Here is a 24,925-nt window from a genome sequence, read left to right as displayed (position 1 = left end):
AAACACGTAAAAAAAAACTAAGCATATTTTGTGGTTTCATTTCTTAATTTCTTCTCCAACTTTAATTTTTTTTTACGTTTGATGTTATTTACATCTAACGATCAGCGTATCCCATAATGCACGTAACACCCGTTCGAGAATTTAACCAAACATTTTATGACATGCGATTAACAAAGTCACATGTAAGAAAAGAATTTTAAATGATAAATTTGTGAATTGAAAAATGTTTTAATTATTAACAATAGAACTTTTTCATATATTTCTTATAAGATTGTAACAAAAGATCATATTATGCCTTTTTACAATCAGATTTAATAACTTGTTTATATGACGCTACAGACAAAATAGAAGAATATTCAAAAGAACTTAAGATGATGAATGCAAAGGCCGCAGATTTATTTTAATTATGTAAATAGAATGGTTTCATATTTCCTAATACATTGTTTCAAATAGAATGGTTTCATATTTCCTAATACATTGTTTAAAATAGAATGGTTTCATATTTCCTAATACATTATTTAAAATAGAATGGTTTCATATTTCCTAATACATTATTTAAAATAGAATGGTTTCATATTTCCTAATACATTGTTTAAAATAGAATGGTTTCATATTTCCTAATACATTGTTTAAAATAGAATGGTTTCATATTTCCTAATACATTATTTAAAATAGAATGGTTTCATATTTCCTAATACATTATTTAAAATAGAATGGTTTCATATTCCCTAATACATTGTTTAAAATAGAATGGTTTCATATTTCCTAATACATTGTTTAAAATAGAATGGTTTCATATTTCCTAATACATTGTTTAAAATAGAATGGTTTCATATTTCCTAATACATTATTTAAAATAGAATGGTTTCATATTTCCTAATACATTATTTAAAATAGAATGGTTTCATATTTCCTAATACATTGTTTAAAATAGAATGGTTTCATATTTCCTAATACATTGTTTAAAATAGAATGGTTTCATATTTCCTAATACATTATTTAAAATAGAATGGTTTCATATTTCCTAATACATTGTTTAAAATAGAATGGTTTCATATTTCCTAATACATTGTTTAAAATAGAATGGTTTCATATTTCCTAATACATTGTTTAAAATAGAATGGTTTCATATTTCCTAATACATTGTTTAAAATAGAATGGTTTCATATTCCCTAATACATTGTTTAAAATAGAATGGTTTCATATTTCACAATACATTGTTTAAAATAGAATGGTTTCATATTTCACAATACATTGTTTAAAATAGAATGGTTTTATATTTCACAATACATTGTTTAAAATAGAATGGTTTCATATTTCCTAATACATTGTTTAAAATAGAATGGTTTCATATTACACAATACATTGTTTAAAATAGAATGGTTTCATATTTCCTAATACATTGTTTAAAATAGAATGGTTTCATATTTCCTAATACATTGTTTAAAATATAATGGTTTCATATTTCCTAATACATTATTTAAAATAGAATGGTTTCATATTTCCTAATACATTGTTTAAAATAGAATGGTTTCATATTTCCTAATACATTATTTTAAATAGAATGGTTTCATATTTCCTAATACATTGTTTAAAATAGAATGGTTTCATATTTCCTAATACATTGTTTAAAATAGAATGGTTTCATATTTCCTAATACATTGTTTAAAATAGAATGGTTTCATATTTCCTAATACATTGTTTAAAATAGAATGGTTTCATATTTCCTAATACATTGTTTAAAATAGAATGGTTTCATATTTCCTAATACATTGTTTAAAATAGAATGGTTTCATATTTCCTAATACATTATTTTAAATAGAATGGTTTCATATTTCCTAATACATTATTTAAAATAGAATGGTTTCATATTTCCTAATACATTGTTTAAAATAGAATGGTTTCATATTTCCTAATACATTGTTTAAAATAGAATGGTTTCACATTTCCAAATACATTGTTTAAAATAGAATGGTTTCATATTTCCTAATACATTGTTTAAAATAGAATGGTTTCATATTTCCTAATACATTATTTAAAATAGAATTGTTTCATATTTCCTAATACATTGTTTAAAATAGAATGGTTTCATATTTCCTAATACATTGTTTAAAATAGAATGGTTTCATATTTCCTAATACATTGTTTAAAATAGAATGGTTTCATATTTCCTAATACATTATTTAAAATAGAATGGTTTCATATTTCCTAATACATTGTTTAAAATAGAATGGTTTCATATTTCCTAATACATTGTTTAAAATAGAATGGTTTCATATTTCCTAATACATTGTTTAAAATAGAATGGTTTAATATGTCCTAATACATTGTTTAAAATAGAATGGTTTCATATTTCCTAATACATTATTTAAAATAGAATGGTTTCATATTTCCTAATACATTGTTCTAAATAGAATGGTTTCATATTTCCTAATACATTGTTTAAAATAGAATGGTTTCATATTTCCTAATACATTATTTAAAATAGAATGGTTTCATATTTCCTAATACATTGTTTCAAATAGAATGGTTTCATATTTCCTAATACATTGTTTAAAATAGAATGGTTTCATATTTCCTAATACATTATTTAAAATAGAATAGTTTCATATTTCCTAATACATTGTTTAAAATAGAATTGTTTCATATTTCTCAATACATTGTTTAAAATAGAATGGTTTCATATTTCCTAATACATTGTTTAAAATAGAATGGTTTCATATTTCCTAATACATTATTTAAAATAGAATGGTTTCATATTTCCTAATACATTGTTTAAAATAGAATGGTTTCATATTTCCTAATACATTGTTTAAAATAGAATGGTTTCATATTTCCTAATACATTATTTAAAATAGAATGGTTTCATATTTCCTAATACATTGTTTAAAATAGAATTGTTTCATATTTCTCAATACATTGTTTAAAATAGAATGGTTTCATATTTCCTAATACATTGTTTAAAATAGAATTGTTTCATATTTCTCAATACATTGTTTAAAATAGAATGGTTTCATATTTCCTAATACATTGTTTAAAATAGAATGGTTTCATATTTCCTAATACATTGTTTAAAATAGAATGGTTTCATATTTCCTAATACATTGTTTAAAATAGAATGGTTTCATATTTCCTAATACATTGTTTAAAATAGAATGGTTTCATATTTCCTAATACATTGTTTAAAATAGAATGGTTTCATATTTCCTAATACATTGTTTAAAATAGAATGGTTTCATATTTCCTAATACATTGTTTAAAATAGAATGGTTTCATATTTCCTAATACATTGTTTCAAATAGAATGGTTTCATATTTCCTAATACATTGTTTAAAATAGAATGGTTTCATATTTCCTAATACATTGTTTAAAATAAAATGGTTTCATATTTCCTAATACATTATTTAAAATAGAATGGTTTCATATTTCCTAATACATTGTTTAAAATAGAATGGTTTCATATTTCCTAATACATTATTTAAAATAGAATGGTTTCATATTCCCTAATACATTATTTAAAATAGAATTGTTTCATATTTCCTAATACATTGTTTAAAATAGAATGGTTTCATATTTCCTAATACATTGTTTAAAATAAAATGGTTTCATATTTCCTAATACATTATTTAAAATAGAATGGTTTCATATTTCCTAATACATTATTTAAAATAGAATGGTTTCATATTTCCTAATACATTGTTTAAAATAAAATGGTTTCATATTTCCTAATACATTATTTAAAATAGAATGGTTTCATATTTCCTAATACATTGTTTAAAATAGAATGGTTTCATATTTCCTAATACATTATTTAAAATAGAATGGTTTCATATTCCATAATACATTATTTAAAATAGAATTGTTTCATATTTCCTAATACATTATTTAAAATAGAATTGTTTCATATTTCCTAATACATTGTTTAAAATAAAATGGTTTCATATTTCCTAATACATTGTTTAAAATAGAATGGTTTCATATTTCCTAATACATTGTTTAAAATAGAATGGTTTCATATTTCACAATACATTGTTTAAAATAGAATGGTTTCATATTTCCTAATACATTGTTTAAAATAGAATGGTTTCATATTTCCTAATACATTGTTTAAAATAGAATGGTTTCATATTCCCTAATACATTGTTTAAAATAGAATGGTTTCATATTTCCTAATACATTATTTAAAATAAAATGGTTTCATATTCCCTAATACATTGTTTAAAATAGAATGGTTTCATATTTCCTAATACATTATTTGAAATAGAATTGTTTCATATTTCCTAATACATTGTTTAAAATAGAATGGTTTCATATTTCCTAATACATTGTTTTAAATAGAATGGTTTCATATTTCCTAATACATTGTTTAAAATAGAATGGTTTCATATTTCCTAATACATTATTTAAAATAGAATGGTTTCATATTTCCTAATACATTATTTAAATTAGAATGGTTTCATATATCCTAATACATTATTTAAAATAGAATGGTTTCATATTTCCTAATACATTATTTAAATTAGAATTGTTTCATATTTCCTAATACATTATTTAAAATAAAATGGTTTCATATTCCCTAATACATTGTTTAAAATAGAATGGTTTCATATTTCCTAATACATTATTTAAAATAGAATTGTTTCATATTTCCTAATACATTGTTTAAAATAGAATGGTTTCATATTTCCTAATACATTGTTTAAAATAGAATGGTTTCATATTTCCTAATACATTGTTTAAAATAGAATGGTTTCATATTTCCTAAACATTGTTTAAAATAGAATGGTTTCATATTTCCTAATACATTGTTTAAAATAGAATGGTTTCATATTTCCTAATACATTGTTTAAAATAGAATGGTTTCATATTTCCTAATACATTGTTTAAAATAGAATGGTTTCATATTTCCTAATACATTATTTAAAATAGAATGGTTTCATATTTCCTAATACATTATTTAAAATAGAATGGTTTCATATTTCCTAATACATTGTTTAAAATAGAATGGTTTCATATTTCCTAATACATTGTTTAAAATAGAATGGTTTCATATTTCCTAATACATTGTTTAAAATAGAATGGTTTCATATTTCCTAATACATTGTTTAAAATAGAATGGTTTCATATTTCCTAAACATTGTTTAAAATAGAATGGTTTCATATTTCCTAATACATTATTTAAAATAGAATGGTTTCATATTTCCTAATACATTATTTAAAATAGAATGCTTTCATATTTCCTAATACATTGTTTAAAATAAAATGGTTTCATATTTCCTAATACATTATTTAAAATAGAATGGTTTCATATTTCCTAATACATTGTTTAAAATAGAATGGTTTCATATTTCCTAATACATTATTTAAAATAGAATGGTTTCATATTTCCTAAACATTGTTTAAAATAGAATGGTTTCATATTTCCTAAACATTGTTTAAAATAGAATAAGATTGTAACAAAAGATCATATTATACCTTTTTACAATCAGATTTAATAACTTGTTTATATGACGCTACAGACAAAATATAAGAATATTCAAAAGAACTTAAGATGATGAATGCAAAGGCCGCAGTTTTATTTTAATTATGTAAATAGAATGGTTTCATATTCCCTAATACATTGTTTAAAATAGAATGGTTTCATATTTCCTAATACATTGTTTAAAATATAATGGTTTCATATTTCCTAATACATTGTTTAAAATAGAATTGTTTCATATTTCCTAATACATTATTTAAAATAGAATGGTTTCATATTTCCTAATACATTGTTTAAAATAGAATTGTTTCATATTTACTAATACATTGTTTAAAATAGAATGGTTTCATATTTCCTAATACATTGTTTAAAATAGAATTGTTTCATATTAATTAATACATTATTTAAAATAGAATGGTTTCATATTTCCTAATACATTATTTAAAATAGAATGGTTTCATATTTCCTAATACATTGTTTAAAATAGAATTGTTTCATATTTCCTAATACATTATTTAAAATAGAATGGTTTCATATTTCCTAATACATTGTTTAAAATAGAATTGTTTCATATTTACTAATACATTGTTTAAAATAGAATGGTTTCATATTTCCTAATACATTGTTTAAAATAGAATGGTTTCATATTTCCTAATACATTGTTTAAAATAGAATGGTTTCATATTTCCTAATACATTGTTTAAAATAGAATGGTTTCATATTTCACAATACATTGTTTAAAATAGAATGGTTTCATATTTCCTAATACATTGTTTAAAATAGAATGGTTTCATATTTCACAATACATTATTTAAAATAGAATTGTTTCATATTTCCTAATACATTGTTTAAAATAGAATTATTTCATATTTCCTAATACATTATTTAAAATAGAATTGTTTCATATTTCCTAATACATTATTTAAAATAGAATTATTTCATATTTCCTAATACATTATTTAAAATAGAATGGTTTCATATTTCCTAATACATTGTTTAAAATAGAATGGTTTCATATTTCACAATACATTATTTAAAATAGAATTGTTTCATATTTCCTAATATATTGTTTAAAATAGAATGGTTTCATATTTCCTAATACATTATTTAAAATAGAATGGTTTCATATTTCCTAATACATTGTTTAAAATAGAATTATTTCATATTTCCTAATACATTATTTAAAATAGAATGGTTTCATATTTCCTAATATATTGTTTAAAATAGAATTATTTCATATTTCCTAATACATTATTTAAAATAGAATGGTTTCATATTTCCTAATACATTGTTTAAAATAGAATGGTTTCATATTTCCTAATACATTGTAACAATGAATTCTCTTTATTCAAAAAATCATATCATGCATTTTTACAAAAAGATTCAAACGAATAGAGTAATTAAAAAGTCATTTTATATAAAAACATAACATATCTTAAGAAAGTTTATAAATATATAAGATTTCAATTTTAAATACGAAATCTTAAGAAAGTTTTAAAATATGTAGGATTTCAATTTTACATAACATATTTTAATGAAGTTTGGAATTCCCTTCCTACTACCTGCTTCCCTGGCTGCACTGATCTGCAAAATTTTAAATGTAATGTAAACCAACATCTTGTTGCCATCTTGATAATCTTTCCTAAGCATGGTTCCAAATAGTAGCCCGTTACGTCCAAGTAGCGATATTCCTTATTAGGGTTGAATGTGATTAAAAGAAAAAAGAAAACGAATGATTCATAATCCCATTTTTGTTGTTATTAAAATCGGCGAAATTGACTATTTTATAACCAAATCGATTAATTGCTGCTCCAGGAGGGAACGCACCCCGTTGCACCATGGGAAAATTTCACATGCCTCTCCACAGTGGCTTAATTCACAATGCACTGTAAATTGCACTGTAAAGAACCTACTGTTGATTTCATGAAAAAATCAATTCAAGTTAAAAATGCAAATGTAAAGTATCACGGTTCAATTGTGTTCTGAACAGAAACATTGATGTCGAACCCACCCATATCATATGAAATAACCCACTGTTGATTTTTTATGCTGTGTCTTTCTACTTGTGCAGTGATAATAGCTTGAATTAAATTTCAAATGCAAAAATAAAGTATCATGGTTTAATTGTACTCTAAACAGTAACGTTCATTTTGAACATACCCTATCATATCAAAGAATCTACCGTTGATTTTAGACGCCGGGCCTTTCTGCTTGTGTGGTAATAAATCTTTTAAAACAACTTGTGATATTAGACCGTATAATCATTAGTAAAAGGCGTTAAGGTTAGTAAAAATCGGCTGTTTATTATTTCATCGGAATTTTTCTATTATTGATACTCATTGAAAACTTTTGCATACAAAATCTATCTAAGAACATTGCCAGGCACATAAAATACCTTCATGTAAAATTAATAAAACAACAACAACAAAAAGTAGCCCTGTTGTTTAGGAATATGTGGGGAACGAACTCACACAGACACAGACAAAGTTCCTTTTATATAATAATAATAATAATAATAATAATAATAATAATAATAAAGATACATAAAATTTTATAATAGATGCTAAAAGTAGCCAAAAATCATGAATTAAAAAATATATTTAAGATTTTAGAATAGGAATCGCGTTCCTGCATTAATTTAATGTAAAATGGCAAACCACTTCAGGGTCAAATATTCAGTTTCTGATTTTGCGCGATAAAATATATTAATTGTTTTTATAATTATTAAAAAATGGTTATCAATTTTTGTCTTATATATATATATATATATATATATATATATATATATAGAGAGAGAGAGAGAGAGAGAGAGAGAGAGAGAGAGAAAGAAAGAGAAAGAGATTTGTTGTCGTTGTTTTTCTAATGATAAATATGGTTAAATTGTGGTCTCGCCTTGAAGTTCATATTTATTTGCTTAGAAAGTCGTCCATAATTTATTTGTACATATATAACATTTTATTTATTCTTTATTATTTTTATTAAAAAAATCTAGTAACACACGAACTCCAGACCATGTTTATCCCAGTCCGGTGCGTTAATCGTTCCACCATTAACTCCTAGATGACTTTACTGTTTATTTTTATCGCTTATAAATTTTTAGATTTGTTGTCGTTGTTTTATTATGTTATATTTATTTATTTTCAATTTTAAATTATTTAGCCATTCAATTTTGTGTCCAATTGCAAATGAAAATGCCTCTCCTCATTAATAATTTTTCTAGTTAGAAAGCCAGTCCTAACATAAGGAAGGAAGTCTTTGCAAACTAATTTGTACTTTCATCTAACAATTTAATAAACAAAAGGGTCAGTTTATAGTTTAAACAAAACAAACAGCAGTAAAAAATAGTACCTATATATTACAAATAAACGTTATAAATGGCGAAAAAAAAACGCTACATAATTTTATATGTCTTGTTTTCTTTTATAATTATTTTGAAGTGTTTATTTACTTAAAAATATTATTTTGCAAAAATTAGTCATGAAGTTACGTCAGCACAAGAAAACTGGTCATTTTGAATTTATTTCGATGATAAACTACGCTTAGTGAAATTATAAAGATTTATTTAATTTCAATTTAAAACGATTTACCCTTTCCATTTTCTGCCCAATTTCAAATAAATTTCTATTCATTAATAATAATTTTATTAGCTAGAAAGCCAGTCTTAACACAAAGAAAGATATTCCTTCAAACTAATTTGTACTTTCACCTAACAATTTAATAGAAACGAGTCATTTTATAGTTTAGACAACAACAAAAAAAACAGTATAAAAATAAAACTAATATATTACAAATAAATGTTACTAAAAGGGAGAAAGTCTACGTAACAGGAAAAGTCTTTGTGTTCTATACTTATTTTAAAGTGTTTATTTAGTTTGAAAAAAAATAGCCATGAGTTTATATCAGAACGAGAAAAATAGCATATTTTGTATTTATTTCGACGGTGAACAACGCAATAGTGTAATTATATAGGTTTACCAATATTTTGTTCTACATTAAGTTGCTAATAATTTGTGATGGCCGATAAATGGGTACTTGTTTGAAATGAAGTTTATAAAAAAGAAGGCCGTTGATATTCGCAGCCGGCTGCGGCTATTCTAAAATGCTATTCGCAGCCGGTCGCATCAGCTGACCGGAAGTGACGTCAGACAAATCTTAAGTAAATTCTTGGCTAGAATTGTAAAAATAATTTGTTTTCTTTTGTAATAGAATTTAACAATTTCTTTCATTTTGAGCTGCTTTTTTCTCCCGTTTATTTTTGTTTTCTACAATTAATAAACCAGTTTACAAGTAAAAAATAAGTTGTTTTAATTTTTAATAACTAACACAGTGGCGAATTTAATTTTTCTCTCTCCCATTTTTTATTTGGAGCGGAGAATTTAACATGTCTTTTCATTTTAATTATTTGTTTTAGTTTTTCATTACTAACACAGCGGAGAATTTGGGGTACTCATGCAGAGAACGGCATGGGCGTGGCTTATCACTTGCTCAGTTGCGAAATATTTTTGTTTTTAGTAAATAATTTGTGCTTTTTTGGCAAAGTTTATTTTTAATAAAATTAGCGTATTTACTGATATTTTTGAACCGCGATATTACCATTCTTTCATAACACCGATCACTTTAGTCCTGCCTTCTTACACAGGTTTTCGGGTCGCTGACAACGAATCTGATAATAAACCCCACAGCAAATTTAGCGTTTAGATGGTATTAACCCCTGGAGACTGGCTCTACCTGTCGCCATTTTACAGGCTTCGTTGCCCGCCCGCTAGGTGTATCAGAATTTTAGGCGGAATTTTTGACACCCCCAACAAAAAACTGCGAATAAAATATATAAAACTCGTAATTTCTGTTTTTAAAGTGGGTTTTTTATTTTCCTTATGAAATATACTTCCAAAATAAACTATTACAGTCGTTTAAAACATAATAGAAGTATTATTTTTTATTTTTTAAAAACAATGTTTACAAAATGTCTAAGCGCGTTTCTCCGATGTTACAAGCACTAAGCAGCCATTTTTTTACGTATACAAATACATTGATTTTTACGAGTTCACTTTTTAAAAACTTTTTTAACTTTAAAAATCGATCTAAATTTTTCTATTAGTTCAATTTTTACGTAATTTTCAGGTTCAATGTGAAATTTTATGCTCTTTTCAATAAAGTGAATATAAATTTCTGGTAAGGTTTTTTTTTTAATATAATTTGGAGATCAATACCGTCGACTCGACAACTTCCGGTTTCGCCGCCGGCCGGCTGCGAATAGCATTTTAGAATAGCCGCAGCCGGCTGCGAATAGTCACTTCGAAAAAGAAAGAGGTCTTAATTCTACAATCTAAAATATTGGATAAAACATTAAACAAACGAAATTTTTAGCGACATAATAAGTAATTGCAATGAAAAAAAAACTTTTTTTATGTTTCAGTTTATTTGAAAATTCATTTTTAAAAGTGTATAAAGAAAGAAAAAAATAATAACTTACCTTTCATTTCTGAAATTCAATACGAAAAAAAAAAAGTAATGAAAAAACGGGATAGATTCGTTTTTCTTTTGTGTTCAAAACAGAAAATTTGTTTTGTTTGTTAAGATTTTTATAGTAAATTGATGCAACTTTTGTTTTGTATTAAATTCATTAAGAAATAAAATATATGAAAATATAAAAGAATCAAAATTAAAACATGAAAAACACCATTTAAATGTGAAATTTTTAAAGAGAAAATCAACTGCTAAAAGAACAACGAATTTAGGTCATCGTTAAACGGTGTAATCATTATTTTGTTCCTCGTGTAAAAATGTTCCTTCATTAGTTACGTGTGTCGAATTGGTTTCCTATCAAACGTAGATAATATTTGTCAATATTTAAGGCTTGTTATGATTTTTGTTATTTATATATTGTATATAAAATTCATTAAAAATAAAGATATGAAAATGACGTTTATTGTTGTTGTTTTTTTAAGACTGAACATTTCATTATTTATTTGAACTAGTCGAACTAATTGTTAACATCCAAGTTTGGAACACTAGTCTGAATAATCCAAATAATCCTCATATACAAATATTTCACAATAGCAACTGACATTGTACAAATAATGAAGTCGACCAAATGACAAAGATGGATTTGGACCAAGAAAATAGAATATAATCGTATGATAAGATTATGAAACTTGCAATTTATTGTTATTAAACAAGATTTGATTAGACTTACGAGAGGTGTTACAGAATGAAATGAAGATGCGTACCTTACATTGACTGACCACAAAAGTTTCCCATTAAGAGACGATATAAGCTACAACAGGAGCTTAAATGGATTGAAAATATTGGTGTAATAATGAAACTGGTAGAAGACACAGATTGGAGTTCAATTCTGGCAATATCAACAAAAACAGATGTTTGCAAATATTTCTAATGTTATCGTATTTAAATTTATAAATTATTATTTCCACTGTGTAATCATAGCTAAGCTAACAAGTCTTAGGGACAACAGTCTAATGAAAAGATTCTAATGTGATTGTATGTAAAATATATTAAGACACAGATTGGTTAATAAGTTCCTAGTAACAATGATCAACTTCTTATCAATAATTCTGCAATTAATCTTAATCTGATACAAAAAAGGATGTTTTAATCGTTTGGAAAGTTGAAATCTTACGAGATAATAAGATCAACAATTTTATACTTAAAATATACTTAAAATAGAAAATACAACTGCAAAAAACGAGTATTGGTTTGTATGAACACTTGATAAACAAACATAAAAATGATTATTAATAAATAATTTACATGAATACAACATAATGAACTAAAAATAGAAAATAAAACTGCAAGAAACGAGTATTGGTTTTATGAACACGTGATTAACTAACATAAAGATGGTTATTAATAAATAATTTAGATGAATAGGATCAAGTAAAGATTAGATACCCCAATAGCAGAAGACAAAGATAGGCGCACATTTCAAGTGGCACCAGTTGTTAGACCTTGTCATTGCCGTTGGTTGTTTGTCAACATGTCAAATAGCAGACATGTTTGTATGTTCACGAAAACTTTTTACGATTTAAAAGAAAAAATATATATTTACAAAACATTTCCTTCAATATTAAATATTTACAAAACTTTTAAGGATTAAATAAAACTTTTTTCTATTTGCACAAAACTTTTTGTGTCACTAACAAAACTAAATATATTAAAATAAATGGGTGTCTCTCTGAGTGCGTTTTTAATATATTTACAGAACTTTAATAAAACTAATAATAATAATTATAATAAAAATAAAAAAAATAAAATGAATTAACTGTATTAATTACAAAACATTAGAAACTGAAAATTTCGGACGCTAAACTTACTTGCACTTAATTTGTCTTCATGGAGAAGTAAGCAAATAGCAAGTTTTTTTTTTTGTTCTTTTAAATAAAAATGAAAATTATAAAAGGATTTCTATCTTGTGATACTACATTTAATCTTTATAAAAATAAAAGTTATAAAAAATATGTGAATAAAATATATTTTTTTAAATCTCGATTGTTTATACTTGCGAATTTATTATGCATAAAAATTGTCTCGGTCTAGAAGGATTTCCCCTTTCACTACCCACCTACATACATCGCACTTTAAATAAATATTGAATTGTATTAAAAACGTACGAAGAAAGATAAACACACACACGCGCGCACACACACACACACACACACACACACACACACACACACACACACACACACACACACACACACACACACAAAATAATCTTGGTCGCAAAAATCCGAACAAGTCAGTTATTTTATATTTGTTTCTGCCATTAATAAGTTTGGTTATGATAATTTCCTTTAATTTTTTTTTTAATTATGTATTTTTTAATTGACATCATCCGAAATTCTCAGTTATAACGTCGATTTATTTATTTATTTGACCTGCCCCAGCGTAGTATAACTCCCCCCCCCATATTAAGAACTGCTTTCGGAATAAACACCTCCCCACGTTAAGAACAACTTTTGAGGTTGGGGTGTTATTCCGCAAGCCGTTCTTAACATAGGGAGGTTGATGTGTTTATAATATGCTGGCGCTGAGGAGGCACGTCGTAAGAATTTACCATTTATTATTATTATTATAATTATTATTATATTTATTATTATTATTATTATTATTATTAAAATTAATAATAATAATAATAATAATAATAATAATAGTTTTATTAAAAAGTTCTGTAAATAGATAAAAAGTACTCACCCAGAAAGACACTCATTTATTTAAATATATTTTGTTTAATTGCGTTCGTTTTATTACTTCGATTAAGACGTTTTGCGTAAATAGAAAAGTTGTTTTTCTTTTTAGTCCTTAAAAGTTTTGCAAATATTTAATATTTGTACAAGCCTTTTTCAAGTCTCACACAAAAACACACATTCACATTTCACATATACATACGCGCACACAAGCATACGCGCCCAGAGGACCATATGTACACATATTCACGTTCGCGTACATACACTCATATTCACGGTATATACACACATGCTAACGCACAAATATGTACTCACACATACGCACACGAACGCAAACATGGACGACATCACTTCCGCTTTCTAGGGAAATATACACATGCGCAAAGGACCACCGGAAACGAGTATAAAAGAGAGAGTAACAACTGGCTCTTCCTTTCCGGCCCAGCTTCCGTGCTGGTCGGTCGGTCTTCGGACCGCCCGCGTGCATCACGCCCACTTACTACTATGTATGGGGCACGAGCTAACAGACTGTATGTACACATTCCCACTATTTCTCTCTCTATCTACTACTGGTCCCTGAGAACACCTTCGCGTAGCTGACTACTAACTGATGTCAACTCTCTATCCACTTTTTTTGTCTACACGCTGGACTATCATTCTCATTTTTCACTACAACACTCATTTCTCTTCCCACGCGCGAACAAACGATAGTGACCCGAATTTGAAATGAAAATACATTTCCTATTCTTGCTACAACACCTAACACACGCGCGGACATGAACAAATGTTATAACTAAAACGTTCATTCTTTCAACAGCAAATAAACGACGTTTATCTTATCCATTTATTGAGTCAAGTTTCCTTCAATTCCATTCGTTTCATTATTCTTTTGTAACGGGATGGGGGTATTTATATATCCCAGTCCCCAATATATTAAAGAAAATGTTTTGTAAATACATATTTTTTTCTTTTAAATCTTTAAAAGTTTTGTAAATATATTTTTAAAAAATCTTGCTCTGGAACATTCGGATATGTCTGATATGTGACGTGTTTACAACCAACCAACGGCAATGTCAAGTTCGAACAACCGGTGTCACTTGAAATGTTCGCCTATCTTTGTCGTCTGCTACCGGGGTATCTAATCTTTACTTGGTCCGATGAATATAATACAGCATAATCACGTTGACACATCACTAAATTACATTTCTGGTGGATGACAAACGAATACAAAAACTTACTTATAAAATGATGATATTTACTTTTCAAGCTGGAAGAGATGATGATCAGGAATTCGATTGCCTTGCAGAATTACATTGTCTTGTCACCCCTTCTTTCGCTTCCAAAATTGGCTTAGCAAACTCTTCTCCTCTGACTGTTCCCAACTTAACTTTGATTGAAATATTATTTCAAACCCTCTTAACTCGATATATTGTTTCTAATTTACTTTGTGACGTCAGAGGCGTGTTCAATTATAGCAATGTTTTCTCACATGAATTTACATAAGCACATGTCCAACACGTTTTTGGCAAAACAAAGACATTCCTTAATTTACATTGTTTGATAATGCACCTGACACAATGATGACAATAAGCTCTCTACATTCTCTACATTCCTAAGATCGTATCTAAATAGTAATATGTATTCTTTTCAAATCTTGAATACTGGTTTTCATTCTAGCCTTTTCCTTTAATAAATATTATTTTCCTAACCAATTTTTTTATGATTCCAGGTTAAAATAAACAGCTACAACAGGGAATTAGTTCCCGCTGGACTGACAATCAACAAGGAATAATATGTTGATTTTTTTTAAAGAAGTTCAGGAAGAGATTCCGTCGAAGATGTCAGCACTCTTCAAACCGTGGCATTGGCATTTCCGCCAGTCAACAGTTCCATTCTTGCTACACACTATTTAATCGATATGGGCATTAATACAGTTTCTCATCCTCCCTTTAGTCTAGATCTTTCTCCCTGTGACTTTATGAAGTTATTCCTTAGGCTCAAGGAAAAACTTACAGGCTAGCGTTATGACATAATTAAGGAGATGACAGATGCTGACGAGGGTTACTGACACGCTCACATAAAATAAATTCCATGAGGCCTTCCTAAAGTTGTATGAACAGTATAACAATTGGATTGCAGCAAGAGGAGATTACATTAAACTTGTTAAAGACACCTCGTATCTATCCATAGTTCAATTACTTATGATAATTATTATTACTTTATTTTATAATCGTAGAAAATGTTTTATAAAAAGTGTTTTTTCTTTTCGAAAATAAACTGTAATAAGTTTCTAGTGTCAACATTAAAGAAATTTACTTTATTTGGTTTATTATATTAGTTGATGCCTTCTTTTACGGAGTTAATCAACAGTTCATGAATAATAATGCAAAAAAAAATGAAAAAAAAATTAAATTAAAAAATAATTTTCTGAACCGTTATCTTTCAAGTCATTCCATATTATTATGACACGTTTTTATTATTTTAGTTTAGTTCGAATATATTAAGGTTAAATGAAAATAATAAATCGTTGAATTCTTATCTTTGTTATTAAATTTCTCGCCAGCTGATCAAACAAAAACTAGAATATGAAAAGGCAACAAATTTCATAAGTTGGTTGGTTGTTTTTGTTTTACGGCATATCAACCCTTTTCGGGTTATTTAATGCCGAATCCAAAGATTTTGAAGAAAAAATGTTTTTAATAGAATATATTTGTTGTTTTCACGTCGGTTTCTATTTAACCCATAGTTGAGACCCTAACAGGTACTACCACTCTGGGTCAGAGTGGACCTGGGAGCAATGGTAATTAAAGGGTGGCTCCACAGTCCCCAAAGCCCACAAGCTGGGGCCTCACCACTGGATATACTTTAAGGTCATATGCAGGACCCCCATTGATGGACTTTTACCCTCTGCAGGGGGCAGTCGGCGTATTCTAATGCCCCACCGACAGGGCCCACAAATTTCATGAGAGAATTCATATCCAATACTTAATATCACGAGTGAAATTAATAGCTATTAACAAAGACACACAAAATATTGTTTGGTTTATCTTCAAAGTGTCTTGTTACAGCTAGATTTAGCAAAGATTCTAAGTTTAAATATTTTTTCTTAATTGGGACAACTACCTCTACCACGACAATAATATTTTTTTATTTAATAATTGCAGAAAATGTTTTATAAGAAAGTGTGTTTTGCTGTTGAGAAATAGACTGTTAATTTTTTTGTTAAGTTACTGATGTCATAACTAAATAAGGTTATTTCGTATGATTGACTATTTATTTGATGCTTTTACTAAGTTAATCAAGAAAATAATGAATAAAAAATTAAAGAATTAAATAAAAAATATTTTTTTGAAAGAAACATGTTTTTATTCAGTCATTTCATATTGGGATACAATATATTTTAATTATTTTTGTTTAGTTTGTTCGAATATATTAAATGTCTCTTTGTCTGGTTTAACACTCAAACATAGAATAAACAATGAAACGAAAAATATTAATAAATCGTTGATGATTTATAATTATCAAGTTTGTCTCCAGCTCATCAATCAATAACTAAAACTATAAAAAGACAACAGATTTCATAAGAGAGATTCTATCCAATACTTAATATCATGAGTGCAACTAATAGTTATTAACAGACAAAGAAACACATGATAAAAAGTATAATATATCCAATACTTAATATCATGAGTGCAACTTATAGTTATTAACAGACAAAGAAACACATGATATAGTATAATATATCCAATACTTAATATCATGAGTGCAACTAATAGTTATTAACAGACAAAGAAACACATGATATAGTATAATATATCCAATACTTAATATCATGAGTGCAACTAATAGTTATTAACAGACAAAGAAACACATGATAAAAAGTATAATATATCTAAAACTTAATATTATGAGTGCAACTAATAGTTATTAACAGACAAAGAAACACATGATAAAAAGTATAATATATCCAATACTTAATATCATGAGTGCAACTTATAGTTATTAACAGACAAAGAAACACATGATAAAAAGTATAATATATCCAATACTTAATATCATGAGTGCAACTTATAGTTATTAACAGACAAAGAAACACATGATAAAAAGTATAATATATCCAATACTTAATATCATGAGTGCAACTAATAGTTATTAACAGACAAAGAAACACATGATATAGTATAATATATCCAATACTTAATATCATGAGTGCAACTAATAGTTATTAACAGACAAAGAAACACATGATATAGTATAATATATCCAATACTTAATATCATGAGTGCAACTAATAGTTATTAACAGACAAAGAAACACATGATAAAGTATAATATATCCAATACTTAATATCATGAGTGCAACTAATAGTTATTAACAGACAAAGAAACACATGATAAAGTATAATATATCCAATACTTAATATCATGAGTGCAACTAATAGTTATTAACAGACAAAGAAACACATGATAAAGTATAATATATCCAATACTTAATATCATGAGTGCAACTAATAGTTATTAACAAACAAAGAAACACATGATAAAAAGTATAATATATCTAAAACTTGATATCATGAGTGCAACTAATAGTTATTAACAGACAAAGAAACACATGATATAGTATAATATATCCAATACTTAATATCATGAGTGCAACTTATAGTTATTAACAGACAAAGAAACACATGATAAAAAGTACAGTTTTTCGTCTTCAAAAGGTTTTGCAAGGATTTTGCCTTATTTTAATATTCTTTTTAAAATAAGGACAACTGTATCTACCACAACAATTATATTACTTTCCTGCAAGTTTACTTTGTTTTCAAGTCATTTAAAGATATTTAAAGTTCATCTGTTGCACTTGTTTCGCTATGAAAACAATTTATATCCAATAGATTATGTAAGGCCAGAATACAGTGTCGTCATGTTTAATACGGGTTGTCATTATATTTTATGTTGGTAAATAACATTGAATGCACTTTATATCTTATCAATGAACATTATTTATATATTATCTGACGCTCAAGTATTTTACTGAAATTACTCCAATAGAACAGTTCACGATCTTGATTCAGGTTGAAAACATTTTAGAAGTGACAGATTTTTTGACAGGAAAAATAGCACAGTTTATTATAAAATGAAATGGGATTGATTTTCCTCCTACTTTTATACCATGTTTTGTCATATATTTAGATTGGCGGATGGATAATTCGGGGAATCCTAGTAGACACGATTGGGACATATTATATTTATTTCGTTAACCAATCAGAGCAATGCTTAGTTTTGCTTGCTTTTTTTCTAAAACAATCAATGATGGCCATGTTAATCATCAACTTTCTATTGATACCAACATTGTTCATAGGTGCTAGTCCAGAGAAAATTTATGTCTCACTCGTTTTGTTTGTAGAGTTTATTAATGGTTAGATTAAATTTAATGCATCGTTGTAGACATTATCTTTTATTTTACAATGTTGACATCACGGACTGTTGTTGTTCACTTTGTGTTCTGAGTTGTCATATGACTCACTAAATTTGAGTTTCTTTAACTAAAATATTCACACACTTTACAGGAGTGTGGCTTTTCCTCAGCGTGAGTTCTTATATGGTTAATTAACATTGATTTTTCAGAACTAGAATATCTACATACCGCACAAGAATTAGGCTTTTCTATAGTGCGAGTTGTCATATGTGTCGCTAACGATGATTTTTGGGAACAAGAATATCCACACACTTCAAAAGTATGTGGCTGTTCTATAATGCGAGCTCTTATACGGACTAATAATGATGATTTATTAAAAAGAAATATCCTCACACTGTACAAAAATGTGGCTTTTCTCCAGTGCGAGTTCTCTTATGTGTCAATAATGATGATTTATCGGAAGAATATCCACACACTTTGCAAGAATATGGTTTTTCTCTTTTTTTATTTATTTTACTTCAGTAAGATTTAAGAGATCAAGGGACTCCCTCCTGGAGCTAACACTTGATTCTGTTTTAAATTTATATCCGAGGGCTCTTTTAAGAATAGATAGTGTTCCTTTTATGGCTGCTATTTGTATTTCGTCACAGCTTGGTCTTCCAGGGATTGCTTCCAAGTATTTCTGCAGATTCTTTTTATTATGCTAGTTGCTTCCGTCACAACTTGTATAATGTTTACTTCTTTCAGAGACCATTTCGTGTTTAGATCATTTCTTGGTCCTGATATTTTGTTATGTTTTCTTGTTCAGCTCTGTTAAGGTCAAGATCATTTGCGACTGTGACATCGAAAAAGCGTGCAGTTCCGTCATGCTTGTTCTATATAACTGGGTTGAAAGTTTTGTCTTTTATGTATCTGTTCGCCTGTATGTCTTTGTCGTAGAACACGGTTACTTTTCTGTTTGATGTAATTGGTGGTGGTTCATGTTTCCAGATGTTCGGTGATCTGTCAAGTTGCATCTCTCCACAGATCTTCCAATGGAGGCACTTGCATACTTTGTTGTGACGGGCAGTGTAAAATGCATCTGCCAATAAGATTGGGCATGCAGATGGCTTGGGTTCTCGGTCGCTTAGTGGCAAAATCGGCATAGCCAATTGATTGTAGATCAGCCATTCATTTTAATCCATTTGTGAGTAAGCCCTGATCTGGACTGACCACTATACACCTTTCTTCGTCAAAGGGAAATCTCCCACTCTTGAGCCATTGGCGTGAAGCATACACATCTATAAACTCCTGTTTAAGCTCCTACAGAAACATTTCTGCTATTTTATGCTGTTCCCATCCTTGTTTTCGTGTGTCTATCTCGACTTCGGTGTATTTCTGTCTCTTTTTTTCTTGGAATCTGTGTTGTTGGTTCATCATAAACCTCGGGAGTATTTTCCAATATTACATCCCCAGAGTTTTCAGCAAACTTTGTGATTAAGGTTTGTTGGGGCAGACGTTTATGGCGGTCCCTCATTATTTCTATTGTCATATCTGTTGAGCTTTTTATATACTGCCCCATGCTTACTCCGGTGGCTCGATATGCATGGTTAATTTCAATTAGACCGAGGCCACCTTCATTTCGTGATCGATATATCCTGTCTATACATTGACTTCGTTATACTATTTAATGTAAGGTTAAGAGTTTGCTAGTCTTTGTATCGGGCTAACTGATATTGCATCAGAGCCAGTCAATAATACCCAACCCATATGAGATGGCAAGGATTGCAAGCCGATTTATGGGCGTTATTTGGTCTTCGGTGCTTATTCAGATTTGAGGATCTTTTTAATGCGTATTAATGTTTAGATTCTTGCTCCACCCTATGTCTCACTTTTACATGCTCCACAGTTATATGTTCCACAGTTATACCGAGATACTTATATGTGCCATCCCCTCCTAGATCTTCAATAAATCTATCATTGAACTGGTGTTTTTTTTAATCTTTTTTTTTTATTTTGCATTTGGCATTGATCTGTTATTTTAATTAATTTTCTTCATTTGAAGATTGTAACGCTTGGTATGGGGCAGCCTTATCAGCTGCCAACATTTCCTGCTTTTTATTGAAACCTTCTGAGAGCTCTTGTTAGTATCCTTGCTGTTCCCTAAAGTGCAATTGCCTGTATCGCTTTTGCACTTGGTTTACCAGGAATATTCGTTCGGTAGGACTTCAGATTGTGTGTGGACATATGTGTTTTTAAAAACGTTTCATGGAAAAATGCTGTATCACATTCTTGATATTCTTGACATTTTTGATCTCTTGTGTGAATTCGAATGTCAGTAAATTCGATTTGTGAGAACAAGAATATTTACATTGTTCACAAGAATATGGCGTTTCGCTTTTTTTTAATCTTCTTCCTTTGAAGATTATAATGCCGGGTATGTGGCAGCCAAAAAGCTGACAACATTGCCCTGCTTATTATTGAAATCAAATGATAGCTCCTTTTAGTATCCTTGTTGCCTGGATCTCTTTTGAACTTTTTGTGTTTTCATGTGTAACTATTGTTCACCAGAATATGACTTTTCGCCTTTTTTATTTTACTTTTGTTAGTTTGGAGAGATCAAGGGGCTCTTTCCTGGGGCTAACACTTGATACTATTACAGTTTAAATTCATATCCAAGGGTTATTTTAAGAATAAATACTGTTTTCTTTATGGCTGCTATCTGTATTTCCTTACAGGTGTATTTTCTTGAAATTTTGTTATCTTTTCTCATTCTGCTCTATTAAGGCCAAAGTCATTTGGAACTGTGACGTCGATAATGAGTGCAGTTCTGTCGGGTTTGTTATATATTATTCACCACTGTGTGTTTTCATATGTCTCACTAAATGTAATCTTTGAGAAAAAGAACGTTTACATTGTTCGCAAGAATATGGCTTTTCGCCAGTGTGTGTTTTCATATGTGTAACTAAATGTGATTTTTGAGAAAAAGAACGTTTACATTGTTCACAAGAATATGGCTTTTCGCCAGTGTGTGTTCTCATATGTGTAACTAAATATGATTTTACAGAAAAATAACGTTTACATTGTTCACAAGAATATGGCTTTTCGCCACTGTGTGTTCTCATATGTGTAACTAAATGTGATTTTACAGAAAAAGAAAGTTTACATTGTTCACAAGGATATGGCTTTTCGCCAGTGTGTGTTCTCATATGAGTAACTAAATTTGATTTTACAGAAAAAGAACGTTTACATTGTTCGCAAGAATATGGCTTTTCGCCAGTGTGTGTTCTCATATGTGTAACTAAACTTGATTTTTGAGAAAAAGAATGTTTACATTGTTCACAAGAATATGGCTTTTCGCCAGTGTGTGTTCTCATATGAGTAACTAAATTTGATTTTACAGAAAAAGAATGTTTACATTGTTGACAAGAATATGGCTTTTCGCCAGTGTGTGTTTTCATATGTGTAACTAAATGTGATTTTTGAGAAAAACAATGTTTACATTGTTCACAAGAATATGGCTTTTTACTAGTATGAGTCTTACTAGTATTACTAGTATGAGTCTTCATATGTCTTGCTAACTTTTGTTTCTCATGACAAACAAAGTCACACAATTCACAAGAATATGAGGTTTCCTCAGCGTGGCATATCATATGTCGCATTAGAATTGTTTTCTTAGAAAAACATAATCCACATATTGTACAAGAAGGGGTTTCTCTTGTACGACTCATAATATGTCGCACTAAATGTCTTTTGAAGTAGAAGTATATTCACACACTGAACAAAAATATGGTTTATATTTAACGTATACTTCTATGTTTAAGTAATTGTGATTTTGTGAAATAAGAATAGCAAGATAATTATGAGAGATTATACAGATTTTTTTCTGAAATATTAGAGTCTGAGATATTTTTTCATTTTTTGTAGATGTTTTACAAGATGTTTATTACAGATTATTCAGATTTTTTCTGAAAATTTGATAAATATTAGAAATTTCGATATTTTTGCAACAGATGTCAGTTTAAATGTTTCCCCCCAAATATATGATCTCCTCTGTAGCAAATATTAAATGGAAATATTGGCTCTTTCAGATTTCATAAAAGCGTTCAAGCAGGAACATCTGCAAAGGAAAAAAAACTTAAATTATTTTTTATTTACTGTCAATATTTATTTGTAAACGATTTATCTTAAAATATTTTTTATTTTCACGTTACGAAATTCGCGTGTCTTTTAGTCGATTTTTAATATCAACTCCTTCCAGCAGCAGCAGCAGCAGCAGCAGCGGCAGCTCCCCCATCGGCGACAGCAATTGATTCAAAGGTGCTCACTCACCTATCACTGTTCGTTCCCTGAGGCCTACCACCAGAGGACTCCAACCTACCATAACACTTGGATCCCTATTCCGGCCTTCCTAACGCCTAGTAGACTGTGTATATCAATTCACCTTGACCCTAAATAAAGGTTTGAACTGAATTACTTTGTTCTCCTTGCTTCCATACGCTCGTGTTATTATATAACATAATGAAAGCAGATTCAATATAAACCGGAAGTATTTCGGCTAAGTAGTCTCGGCTTACATCGGAACAGAAAGTAACGATGTCAAAAGAAAGGTTTTTAATATTGTAATATTTTTTACTTTTTAATATTAAAAAAACAGTTCGGTTAGAAACAATCATTCTTGCAAAATATGAAAGCAAACGGGTTACTAGTTAGTAAAGACGAACAGACCAGACGTTTCATATATTTATCATTGTGAAATCAAGATGAAACATGGTTATGAAGAACACATTTTTAAGGATGACGGGGACATATATTCTTATATGCTTCTTGTAATGTTCATATATATAACCGTTCTTATAACACCGATATTAGAATGATATATATATATATATATATATATATATATATATATATTTATATATATATATATATATATATTGCATCATGACGACGACTGTGACAATTGCTGCGGGGAAGACATTTATATATCAGACAGGGGATTGTTCTTCTTAACATATATTGAAGAGAGGGTGATATGATGCACAGCGGAGGCATTTATAGACATTACTTGTGATGAAGGAGATGGGTTTACAATGTTCATTATAAGATCATAAACACAATTACCTTTCGTTCATTATGATGCATGACACAAGACAACAGTTACAACATAATGATGACTTCTTTATTCATATGATCGGCCGGTCGATGACGTCAGACATTCAACTGGTATGGCTACATTGGTCCTCTCCTCTCCCTTCGCCTTTAAGGGGCTCTAACTCATCAACTGCCAACTGACTGCCCTTTCCATGTTACATTATATATATATATATATATATATATATATATACATTACAATAGAAAAATGTGAGCATGAAGAGATGGTTAAACTTAAACGTGGAAAAAAACTAATTATTATAAGTGGAAAAGAAAAGGACAAGATATTCTAGTAAAAATTATAATCAATTTATTACTTAAAATAATGCAGCATTAAGAATTGATTATATAATTTTATAAATTGAGTTTTTTTAAACTAAGTATTTTAGTATTTTAGGAAATTCTGCAGTATGCAGACGGCGGCCATCTCTTGTGCGTTTCATTAAACTGGCGCCTGTATGCGCTTGCCGCTTCTTGATCCGACAACTACCACAATTTTACTTCAAAAACTGTTCGAAAAAAAACAATGTTGATCCTTCAATGTTGCTTTAATTCGAAAAATGTTTCATTTAAATTATTCAGCTATTTTAAAAAAAGAAACCAAAAAACGTTTTTACTTGTTTTTATTCGAAAAATGTTTCATTTAAATTATTCATCTCTTCCGAAAAAAAGAAACCCCAAAAACAAAACG

This window comes from Euprymna scolopes, chromosome 46 (genome assembly GCF_053919585.1).
Source record: "Euprymna scolopes isolate OS-2025 chromosome 46, ASM5391958v1, whole genome shotgun sequence".
Lineage (NCBI taxonomy): Eukaryota > Metazoa > Mollusca > Cephalopoda > Sepiida > Sepiolidae > Euprymna > Euprymna scolopes.
Note: the sequence above shows the minus strand (reverse complement) of the source record.